This window comes from Lissotriton vulgaris, chromosome 5 (genome assembly GCF_964263255.1).
Source record: "Lissotriton vulgaris chromosome 5, aLisVul1.2, whole genome shotgun sequence".
Classification (NCBI taxonomy): Eukaryota; Metazoa; Chordata; class Amphibia; order Caudata; family Salamandridae; genus Lissotriton; species Lissotriton vulgaris.
The window spans coordinates 27,217,172-27,229,953 of record NC_141693.1 but is presented as its reverse complement, the minus strand read 5'-3'; positions in this window follow the sequence as shown (position 1 = coordinate 27,229,953).

Sequence of the window (12,782 nt, the reverse complement as noted above, 5' to 3'; positions counted from 1 at the left end):
GTGACAGGAGGCGCTATGAACGACTCACCTGCGCCTAGAGGGCTGGGTGACAGGGTGGCGCTATGGACCACTCACCTGCGCCTAGAGCGCTGGGTAACAGGGCAGCGCTATGGACGACTCACCTGCGCCTAGAGCGCTGGGTAACAGGGCGGCGCTATGGATGACTCACCTGCGCCTAGAGGGCTGGGTGACAGGGCGGCGCTATGGACGACTCACCTGTGCCTAGAGCGCTGGGTGACAGGAGGCGCTATGGACGAATTACCTGCGCCTATAGCGCTGGGTGACAGGAGGCGCTATGGACGACTCACCTGCGCCTAGAGCGCTGGGTGACAGGAGGCGCCATGGACGACTCACCTGTGCCTAGAGGGCTGGGTGACAGGAGGCGCTATGGACGACTCACCTGTGCCTAGAGCGCTGGGTGACAGGAGGCGCTATGGACGAATTACCTGCGCCTAGAGCGCTGGGTGACAGGAGGCGCTATGGACGACTCACCTGCGCCTAGAGGGCTGGATGACAGGGCGGCGCTATGGACGACTCACCTGTGCCTAGAGGGCTGGGTGACAGGAGGCGCTATGGACGACTCACCTGCGCCTAGAGCGCTGGGTGACAGGAGGCGCCATGGACGACTCACCTGTGCCTAGAGGGCTGGGTGACAGGAGGCGCTATGGACGACTCACCTGTGCCTAGAGGGCTGGGTGACAGGGTGACGCTATGGACGACTCACCTGCGCCTAGAGCGCTGGGTGACAGGAGGCGCTATGGACGACTCATCTGCGCCTAGAGCGCTGGGTGACAGGAGGCGCTATGGACGACTCACCCGTCCGCAGCTGGTGAAAGAATACACTAGTTCGGAATCCAGGCGGGAGTCGGTCTATGCGGTGCTAGAGAGGAGGGGAGAGGATGGGTAGAAGGGGAGAGGAGGAAGAGATGACGGTGGAGAGGAGAGAAAGAGGCGGACGAGAGCAGGGAGAAAAGAGGGAGAGAGGAGGAAAAGATGAGGAGGAAGAAAGGAGGGAGAGAGGAGGAAAAGGTGAGGGAGTGAGGAGGAAGAAAGGAGGGAGAGAGGAGGGAGAAATGAGGGTGAAGAGGAGAGAAAGGTGGAAGAGAGCAGTGAGAAAGGAGGGAGAGAGGAGGAAAAGATGAGGGAGAGAGGAGGAAGAAAGGAGGGAGAGAGGAGGAAAAGGTGAGGGAGAGAGGAGGAAGAAAGGTGAGAGAGAGACGAGGGAGAAAAGAGGGAGAGATGAGGGTGAAGAGGAGAGAAAGGTGGAAGAGAGCTGGGAGAAAGGAGGGAGAGAGGAGGAATAGATGAGGGAGAGAGGAGGAAGAAAGGAGAGAGAGAGGAGGAAAAGATGAGGGAGAGAGGAGGAAGAAAGGAGGAAGAAAGGTGAGGGAGAGACGAGGGAGAAAAGAGGGAGAGAGGAGGGAGAAATGAGGGTGAAGAGGAGAGTAGGTGGAAGAGAGCAGGGAGAAAGGAGGGATAGAGGAGGAAAAGATGAGGGAGAGAGGAGGAAGAAAGGAGGGAGAGAGGAGGAAAAGGTGAGGGAGAGAGGAGGAAGAAAGGTGAGGGAGAGATGAGGGTGAAGAGGAGAGAAAGGTGGAAGAGAGGAGGGAAAGGTGAGGGAGAGACGTGGGAGCCTCTACCTGGGCCGTCCTGCTCCTGGCTCCGCCGCTCCTCACTCTCTTCCCTCTCTCGGTCTCTCTGGTTCCTCGAGGTCCCCCCCCCCCCCTCCCCGCTGTCACTGGTCGCCGAGGCCGGTGCTCCAGGCGCTGCCTCACCCCACGGGTGGGGCCGGTGCGGAGTCACCAGGCGTCCCACGAGCTCCGCCCTAAGGGCTCACCTGCTCTCTGCCACCAGCCAGGCGCTACATCTCTTCTCACCAGGCATCAGCTAGGCACAGTGTGTTCTTGTGGTTGGAGTGTTTGCCGTTTATTGCAGTATTGTCCTTGTACCTGTGTTTGGTTCTCTTTTGTAACATGCACACGTCAGTTTTCTCTTGTAACACACTGTGCTCCCTCTCACATTTTATTTGCTTTCGATACTTGCACAAGTGCCACCATTGCCTACGTAACGTTTGTTCTTGTGCCTGAGTGTCTAGCATACATTGCAATATTATACCTCTATTTGTACTTTGTTTTCTCTTGTAACCTGCACACTTGTCACTCTTTCCTCCTGTATTGCACTGTTTGCTCCTCATGTATTTTATTTACTCACAATTGTCACTTTTACCTCATGTAACTTATCGTCTGCTTTTCTAATTTGTTCACTTGTAATTTTCTGTTCCTGTTGTGAAGCGCTCTGACGCCTTCGGGTAAAGTCCGCGCCATATAAAAACGCATTAATAAATAAATAAATGGTCAGGGCTTGCCACAGGCACTTCCTACCCTGTGGAGCTCCTGCACAGATCCTGTGTCCTAAACTCCAAGCCTGTGAGTGACACCGGCCCCCAGGTCAGTGCTCTGGGCTCTCTTCGAAGATGCGGGGGGGGGGGGGTGGGGGGGGGGGGGGGTGGGGGGGGGGGGGGGTGGGGGGGGGGGCGTTGGATACAGACTCTTTCTGGAGGAGGAAGTCACCAGCTCAGCCCCATGTGTACACAGAGACTCCAGCTGAGAGGGGGACATACCTTCCTCGTGATGGACAACCGTGCGTGAGGCTGGGAACAGAGCGGCAAACAGTGCGTGACGAGTCTTTTATTCTAGTTCAAGGAAACAGAGCGAGTCTTGTGGGAAGAAAACATGTCAAGCACATTCTCTTTAAGAACACTTTAATCCGCGCAGGGCTTGAGTACCAGCTCCGCCCAGATGCATTCCAACAAGCACAATACAACACAAACACTCCAAAATTAAACTTTCGAGAAGCAGGGAGGTCAGATCAGCCTTTCATCCTATTCACACCCTCAGGCCGTTCATGTATTTCTTGGAAGTCCACGCACCTGTCCAGAGACAAAGACAAGCAACAAACCCACAACATATGAGCTCTGAACCGAATCTGTTGAAGGGTCGATAGTCCACAAAGGGTTAGGTGTCCCAGTGCCACCCTTGGAGGGTCAGAGGTCACTGCCTGGGGTTTCCTGAGGTGTTCCCACAGCGCCTAAATAGAACCAAAAACAACCAGGCCCCCTTCAAATGAAGCTGCCAACAGCTGCGTCTGCTGGCATCACAGTTTCAGTGGCAGAGGTAGTCTGAACTTTGACCTTTGACTTTGGGAGAGTGACCCTGTGCATTGAGGCTGCGTGCACCAAACTGTGCATCGGTGGAAGGGGTCTTTGGTGTGACTTCTGTGCTCGCCGTACTTCTTGAATTGAGCATCTACTCTGTGACCTCCTGACCCTGGACATGCCACTCCTCCCTGTGACCTCCTGCCTCTGGATCTGTCACTCCTCCCTGTGACCTCCTGCCTCTGGATCTGTCACTCCTCCCTGTGACCTCCTGCCTCTGGACCTGTCACTCCTCCATGTGACCTCCTCCCTCTGGGCCTGTCACTCCTCCACGTGACCTCCTCCCTCTGGACCTGTCACTCCTCCATGTGACCTCCTGCCTCTGGATCTGTCACTCCTCCCTGTGACCTCCTGCCTCTGGATCTGTCACTCCTCCCTGTGACCTCCTGCCTCTGGATCTGTCACTCCTCCCTGTGACCTCCTGCCTCTGGATCTGTCACTCCTCCCTGTGACCTCCTGCCTCTGGACCTGTCACTCCTCCCTGTGACCTCCTGCCTCTGGATCTGTCACTCCTCCCTGTGACCTCCTGCCTCTGGATCTGTCACTCCTCCCTGTGACCTCCTGCCTCTGGACCTGTCACTCCTCCATGTGACCTCCTCCCTCTGGGCCTGTCACTCCTCCACGTGACCTCCTCCCTCTGGACCTGCCACTCCTCGATGTGACCTCCTGCCTCTGGATCTGTCACTCCTCCATGTGACCTCCTGCCTCTGGACCTGTCACTCCTCCCTGTGACCTCCTCCCTCTGGGCCTGTCACTCCTCCCTGTGACCTCCTGCCTCTGGATCTGTCACTCCTCCCTGTGACCTCCTGCCTCTGGATCTGTCACTCCTCCCTGTGACCTCCTGCCTCTGGATCTGTCACTCCTCCCTGTGACCTCCTGCCTCTGGATCTGTCACTCCTCCCTGTGACCTCCTGCCTCTGGATCTGTCACTCCTCCCTGTGACCTCCTGCCTCTGGATCTGTCACTCCTCCATGTGACCTCCTCCCTCTGGGCCTGTCACTCCTCCACGTGACCTCCTCCCTCTGGACCTGCCACTCCTCGATGTGACCTCCTGCCTCTGGATCTGTCACTCCTCCATGTGACCTCCTACCTCTGAAGCTGTCACTCCTCCCTGTGACCTCCTGCCTCTGGACCTGTCACTCCTCCATGTGACCTCCTCCCTCTGGGCCTGTCACTCCTCCACGTGACCTCCTCCCTCTGGACCTGCCACTCCTCGATGTGACCTCCTGCCTCTGGATCTGTCACTCCTCCATGTGACCTCCTCCCTCTGGGCCTGTCACTCCTCCACGTGACCTCCTCCCTCTGGACCTGCCACTCCTCGATGTGACCTCCTGCCTCTGGATCTGTCACTCCTCCCTGTGACCTCCTGCCTCTGGATCTGTCACTCCTCCCTGTGACCTCCTGCCTCTGGACCTGTCACTCCTCCATGTGACCTCCTCCCTCTGGGCCTGTCACTCCTCCACGTGACCTCCTCCCTCTGGACCTGCCACTCCTCGATGTGACCTCCTGCCTCTGGATCTGTCACTCCTCCCTGTGACCTCCTGCCTCTGGATCTGTCACTCCTCCCTGTGACCTCCTGCCTCTGGACCTGTCACTCCTCCCTGTGACCTCCTCCCTCTGGACCTGTCACTCCTCCACGTGACCTCCTGCCTCTGGATCTGTCACTCCTCCCTGTGACCTCCTGCCTCTGGATCTGTCACTCCTCCCTGTGACCTCCTGCCTCTGGACCTGTCACTCCTCCATGTGACCTCCTCCCTCTGGGCCTGTCACTCCTCCACGTGACCTCCTCCCTCTGGACCTGCCACTCCTCGATGTGACCTCCTGCCTCTGGATCTGTCACTCCTCCCTGTGACCTCCTGCCTCTGGATCTGTCACTCCTCCCTGTGACCTCCTGCCTCTGGACCTGTCACTCCTCCATGTGACCTCCTCCCTCTGGGCCTGTCACTCCTCCACGTGACCTCCTCCCTCTGGACCTGTCACTCCTCCATGTGACCTCCTCCCTCTGGGCCTGTCACTCCTCCCTGTGACCTCCTGCCTCTGGACCTGTCACTCCTCCATGTGACCTCCTCCCTCTGGGCCTGTCACTCCTCCCTGTGACCTCCTCCCTCTGGACCTGTCACTCCTCCACGTGACCTCCTCCCTCTGGGCCTGTCACTCCTCCCTGTGACCTCCTGCCTCTGGACCTGTCACTCCTCCCTGTGACCTCCTGCCTCTGGACCTGTCACTCCTCCATGTGACCTCCTCCCTCTGGGCCTGTCACTCCTCCACGTGACCTCCTCCCTCTGGACCTGTCACTCCTCCATGTGACCTCCTCCCTCTGGGCCTGTCACTCCTCCCTGTGACCTCCTCCCTCTGGGCCTGTCACTCCTCCCTGTGACCTCCTCCCTCTGGACCTGTCACTCCTCCATGTGACCTCCTCCCTCTGGACCTGTCACTCCTCCATGTGACCTCCTCCCTCTGGGCCTGTCACTCCTCCCTGTGACCTCCTCCCTCTGGACCTGTCACTCCTCCATGTGACCTCCTCCCTCTGGGCCTGTCACTCCTCCCTGTGACCTCCTGCCTCTGGATCTGTCACTCCTCCCTGTGACCTCCTGCCTCTGGACCTGTCACTCCTCCATGTGACCTCCTCCCTCTGGGCCTGTCACTCCTCCACGTGACCTCCTCCCTCTGGACCTGTCACTCCTCCATGTGACCTCCTCCCTCTGGGCCTGTCACTCCTCCCTGTGACCTCCTCCCTCTGGGCCTGTCACTCCTCCACGTGACCTCCTCCCTCTGGACCTGCCACTCCTCGATGTGACCTCCTGCCTCTGGATCTGTCACTCCTCCCTGTGACCTCCTGCCTCTGGATCTGTCACTCCTCCCTCTGACCTCCTGCCTCTGGACCTGTCACTCCTCCATGTGACCTCCTCCCTCTGGGCCTGTCACTCCTCCACGTGACCTCCTCCCTCTGGACCTGTCACTCCTCCATGTGACCTCCTCCCTCTGGGCCTGTCACTCCTCCCTGTGACCTCCTGCCTCTGGACCTGTCACTCCTCCATGTGACCTCCTGCCTCTGGACCTGTCACTTCTCCATGTGACCTCCTGCCTCTGAAGCTGTCACTCCTCCTTGTGACCTCCTGCCTCTGGACCTGTCACTCCTCCATGTGACCTCCTGCCTCTGGACCTGTCACTTCTCCATGTGACCTCCTGCCTCTGAAGCTGTCACTCCTCCCTGTGACCTCCTGCCTCTGGACCTGTCACTTCTCCATGTGACCTCCTGCCTCTGAAGCTGTCACTCCTCCTTGTGACCTCCTGCCTCTGGACCTGTCACTCCTCCATGTGACCTCCTGCCTCTGGACCTGTCACTTCTCCATGTGACCTCCTGCCTCTGAAGTTGTCACTCCTCCCTGTGACCTCCTGCCTCTGGACCTGTCACTTCTCCATGTGACCTCCTGCCTCTGAAGCTGTCACTCCTCCTTGTGACCTCCTGCCTCTGGACCTGTCACTTCTCCATGTGACCTCCTGCCTCTGAAGCTGTCACTCCTCCCTGTGACCTCCTGCCTCTGGACCTGTCACTTCTCCATGTGACCTCCTGCCTCTGAAGCTGTCACTCCTCCCTGTGACCTCCTCCCTCTGGACCTGTCACTCCTCCATGTGACCTCCTCCCTCTGGGCCTGTCACTCCTCCCTGTGACCTCCTGCCTCTGGACCTGTCACTCCTCCCTGTGACCTCCTGCCTCTGGACCTGTCACTCCTCCATGTGACCTCCTCCCTCTGGGCCTGTCACTCCTCCACGTGACCTCCTCCCTCTGGACCTGTCACTCCTCCATGTGACCTCCTCCCTCTGGGCCTGTCACTCCTCCCTGTGACCTCCTCCCTCTGGGCCTGTCACTCCTCCCTGTGACCTCCTCCCTCTGGACCTGTCACTCCTCCATGTGACCTCCTCCCTCTGGACCTGTCACTCCTCCATGTGACCTCCTCCCTCTGGGCCTGTCACTCCTCCCTGTGACCTCCTCCCTCAGGACCTGTCACTCCTCCATGTGACCTCCTCCCTCTGGGCCTGTCACTCCTCCCTGTGACCTCCTGCCTCTGGATCTGTCACTCCTTCCTGTGACCTCCTGCCTCTGGACCTGTCACTCCTCCATGTGACCTTCTCCCTCTGGGCCTGTCACTCCTCCACGTGACCTCCTCCCTCTGGACCTGTCACTCCTCCATGTGACCTCCTCCCTCTGGGCCTGTCACTCCTCCCTGTGACCTCCTCCCTCTGGGCCTGTCACTCCTCCACGTGACCTCCTCCCTCTGGACCTGCCACTCCTCGATGTGACCTCCTGCCTCTGGATCTGTCACTCCTCCCTGTGACCTCCTGCCTCTGGATCTGTCACTCCTCCCTGTGACCTCCTGCCTCTGGACCTGTCACTCCTCCATGTGACCTCCTCCCTCTGGGCCTGTCACTCCTCCACGTGACCTCCTCTCTCTGGACCTGTCACTCCTCCATGTGACCTCCTCCCTCTGGGCCTGTCACTCCTCCCTGTGACCTCCTGCCTCTGGACCTGTCACTCCTCCATGTGACCTCCTACCTCTGGACCTGTCACTTCTCCATGTGACCTCCTGCCTCTGAAGCTGTCACTCCTCCTTGTGACCTCCTGCCTCTGGACCTGTCACTCCTCCATGTGACCTCCTGCCTCTGGACCTGTCACTTCTCCATGTGACCTCCTGCCTCTGAAGCTGTCACTCCTCCCTGTGACCTCCTGCCTCTGGACCTGTCACTTCTCCATGTGACCTCCTGCCTCTGAAGCTGTCACTCCTCCTTGTGACCTCCTGCCTCTGGACCTGTCACTCCTCCATGTGACCTCCTGCCTCTGGACCTGTCACTTCTCCATGTGACCTCCTGCCTCTGAAGCTGTCACTCCTCCCTGTGACCTCCTGCCTCTGGACCTGTCACTTCTCCATGTGACCTCCTGCCTCTGAAGCTGTCACTCCTCCTTGTGACCTCCTGCCTCTGGACCTGTCACTTCTCCATGTGACCTCCTGCCTCTGAAGCTGTCACTCCTCCCTGTGACCTCCTGCCTCTGGACCTGTCACTTCTCCATGTGACCTCCTGCCTCTGAAGCTGTCACTCCTCCTTGTGACCTCCTGCCTCTGGACCTGTCACTCCTCCCTGTGACCTCCTCTCTCTGGACCTGTCACTCCTCCATGTGACCTCCTCCCTCTGGGCCTGTCACTCCTGAAGGCCCGAGTGGGGCTCCTGGCCGCAGCCCGGGGATCCTTCGAGTGCAAGAGTTTACAGGGATTGATTACATGTGGCACCAGTCGATTTTATATCAATATTTCTGCATCTCCTGGTGTCCACCGCAGGATTTACATGTACTATTCTGGATTCCATGCGCTGCACCAGTGAACATGCGCCTGTCCTTTTCTGGAATACGCACGAGTGCACCTTTTCACTGATGCATTCTTTCACTATCATTTACTTGCACTAATAAGTGTTAAGGTAAAATGTTTTCCACCTCAGCAGTGGGGTGGATTGGTTCTACTGTCATTCACAGGTAACCCTGTGCCCAAGCCCTAGAATGAAGATGGGTCCGTGGTTCACAACATTTGATGCAGAAATGTGTGTTTAATGTGCAGATCGCGTGTTCAGAGCCCAGAGGGTGCATTCAGACACTCATCCTTCTCAGGTGCTAAAAATCCTACTATCCACTTTAGTAAAAATCTCATGTAATATCACAGGGGCTGGAAGTAGGGGTGAGAAGGGGGCCAGCACCCCCGGATTTTAATCATGTTGGGGTTCAGAAGAGCTGTGAGCATTAAACGGGCCTCTAAATTGTGGGTTCGTCTTCTCGGGCTCGGGTTTGTGCTGATCTTTCTCCGAGTTCGAAGTGAGAGGCTGTTGTCATGCAGACATCTAGGCGCTAGTGTGAGGCGCTGTCTGCACACAGGATGGACATGAACACGGTGCGTCACTGCACCCGCTGCACTCTGAGGTGAGACTCAGATTACTTCATAAAACAAGGCCTGTTTATTTCAAAAGACTTACAGCCGCTGCCAAGTAAAACAATTCATTTCGATCCTCTATCTGTCTGTCTTTCATAACCCGGCCCTTCAGTGGGGTCACAGCTGGTCGGTGAATGGGGGAGGGGGGTGGGGGGGGGGGAGACATTAAAAAACCCTGAGTTGTGCTCGAGGCAGACTGACGCGGAAGCAGCCGCTGCCGGACAGAATACAGACAGCCATTCACCCAGGCATCAGGTGAAGCGGGTCGGACCTGTCAGGCCTGTTCTGTGCCTTTCACTTTCACTCTGGGAGTTTGTTACATGTCCAGGGGCGACTGGTGCTCATAGGCAAAAGGGGCGCTGCCCTGCCCCCCAGGAGAGGCAAGGAGAGAGAAATAAACCCAGCAGCTGGAACGGAATCCATGCTCCGAGGCAGTGACATCACAAGAGAGGAGGTGCAATGACATCACAAGAGAGGGGGTGCAGTGACAACATTTGAGAAGAGGTGCAGTGACATTACAAGAGAGGAGGTGCAATGACATCACAGGAGAGGGGGAGTGCAGTGACATCACAGGAGAGGAGGTGCAGTGACATCACAGGAGAGGAGGTGCAATGACATCACAGGAGAGGGGGAGTGCAGTGACATCACAGGAGAGAAGGTGCAGTGACATCACAGGAGAGGAGGTGTAATGACATCACAGGAGAGGGGGAGTGCAGTGACATCACAGGAGAGGAGGTGCAGTGACATCACAGGAGAGGAGGCGCAATGACATCACAGGAGAGGGGGAGTGTAGTGACATCACAGGAGAGGAGGCACAATGACATCACAGGAGGGGGTGCAATGACATCACAGGAGAGGGGGTGCAGTGACATCACAGGAGAGGAGGTGCAATGACATCACAGGAGAGGGGGTGCAATGACATCACAAGAGAGGAGGTGCTGTGACATCGCAGGAGGGGGGGAGTGCAGTGACATCACAGGAGAGGAGGCGCAATGACATCACAAGAGAGGAGGTGCAGTGACATCACAAGAGGGGAGGTGCAATGACATCACAAGAGGGGAGGTGCAATGACATCACAGGAGAGGAGGTGCAGTGACATCACAGGAGAGGGGGTGCAATGACATCACAAGTGGAGGTGCAGTGACATCTCAAGAGAGGAGGTGCAGTGACATCTGAAGAGAGGAGGTGCAGTGACATCACAGGAGAGGAGGTGCAGTGACATCACAAGAGAGGAGGTGCAGTGACATCACAAGAGCGGAGGTGCAGTGACATCACAGGAGAGGAGGTGCAGTGACATCACAAGAGAGGAGGTCTGGTGACATCACAGGAGAGGAGGTGCAGTAACATCACAGGAGAGGGGGTGCAGTGACATCACAGGAGAGGGGGTGCAGTGACATCACAGGAGAGGAGGTGCAGTGACATCACAGGAGAGGAGGTGCAGTGACATCACAGGAGAGGGGGTGCAATGACATCACAGGAGAGGAGGTGCAGTGACATCACAGGAAAGGAGGTACAGTGACATCACAGGAGAGGAGGTGCAGTGACATCACAGGAGAGGAGGTGCAGTGACATCACAGGAGAGGAGGTGCAGTGACATCACAAGAGAGGAGGTGCAGTGACATAATAAGAGAGGGGGTGCAGTGACATAATAAGAGAGGGGTGCAATGACATCACAGGAGAGGAGGTGCAATGACATCACAGGAGAGGAGGTGCAGTGACATCACAAGAGAGGAGGTGCAGTGACATCACAAGAGAGGAGGTGCAGTGACATCAGAAGAGAGGAGGTGCAGTGACATCACAGGAGAGCAGGTGCAATGACATCACTGGAGAGGAGGTGCAATGACATCATAGGAGAGGAGGTGCAGTGGAATCACAAGAGAGGAGGTGCAGTGACATCATTTAAGAGGAGGTGCAATGACATCACAAGAGAGGAGGTGCAGTGACATCACAGGAGAGGGGGTGCAATGACGTCACAAGAGAGGAGGTGCAGTGACATCACAGGAGAGGGGGTGCAATGACGTCACAAGAGAGGAGGTGCAGTAACATCACAGGAGAACAGGTACAGTGACATCACAAGAGAGGAGGTGCAGTGACATCACAGGAGAGGGGGTGCAATGACGTCACAAGAGAGGAGGTGCAGTGACATCACAGGAGAGGGGGTGCAGTGACATCAAAAGAGAGGGGGTGCAGTAACATCACAGGAGAAGAGGTACAGTGACATCACAGGAGAGGAGGTGCAGTGACATCACAGGAGAGGAGGTGCAGTGATCTCACAGGAGAGGGGGTGCAATGACATCACAAGAGAGGAGGTGCAATGACATCACAGGAGAGAAGGTGCAGTGACATCACAAGAGAGGGGGTGCAGTGACATCACAGGAGAGGAGGTGCAGTGACTTCACAGGAGAGGAGGTGCAGTGACATCACAGGAGAGGGGGGTGCAATGACATCACAGGAAAGGAGGTGCAATGACATCACAGGAGAGGAGGTGCAATGACATCACAGGAGAGGAGGTGCAATGACATCACAAGAGAGGAGGTGCAGTGACATATCAAGAGAGGAGGTGAAGTGACATCACAGGAGAGGAGGTGCAGTGACATCACAGGAGAGGAGGTGCAGTGACATCACAGGAGAGGAGGTGCAATGACATCACAGGAGAGGAGGTGCAGTGACATCACAGGAGAGGAGGTGCAGTGACATCACAAGAGAGGCGGTGCAGTGACATCACAGGAGAGGAGGTGCAGTGACATCACAGGAGAGGAGGTGCAATGACATCACAGGAGAGGAGGTGCAGTGACATCACAGGAGAGGAGGTGCAGTGACATCACAAGAGAGGAGGTGCAGTGACATCACAAGAGAGGAGGTCTGGTGACATCACAGGAGAGGAGGTGCAGTGACATCACAGGAGAGGGGGTGCAGTGACATCACAGGAGAGGGGGTGCAGTGACATCACAGGAAAGGAGGTGCAGTGACATCACAGGAGAGGAGGTGCAGTGACATCACAGGAGAGGAGGTGCAGTGCCATCACAGGAGAGGAGGTGCAGTGACATCACAAGAGAGGAGGTGCAATGACATCACAGGAGAGGAGGTGCATTGACATCACAGGAGAGAAGGTGCATTGACATCACAGGAGAGGAGGTGCAGTGACATCACAGGAGAGGAGGCGCAGTGACATCACAGGAGAGGCGGGTGCAGTGACATCACAGAAGAGGAGGTGCAGTGAGATCACAGAAGAGGAGGTGCAGTGACATCACAGGTGAGGAGGTGCAGTGACATCACAGGAGAGGAGGTGCAGTGACATCACAGGAGAGGGGGTGCAATGACATCACAAGAGAGGAGGTGCAGTGACATCACAGGAGAGGGGGTGCAGTGACATCAAAAGAGAGGATGTGCAGTGACATCTCAGGAGAAGAGGTGCAGTGACTTCACAGGAAAGGAGGAGCAGTGACAACACAGGGGAGGAGGTGCAGTGACATCACAGGAGAGGAGGTGCAGTGACATCACAAGAGAGGAGGTGTAATGAAATCACAGGAGAGGAGGTGCAGTGACATCACAGAAGAGGAGGTGCAGTGACATCACAAGAGAGGGGGTGCAGTGAC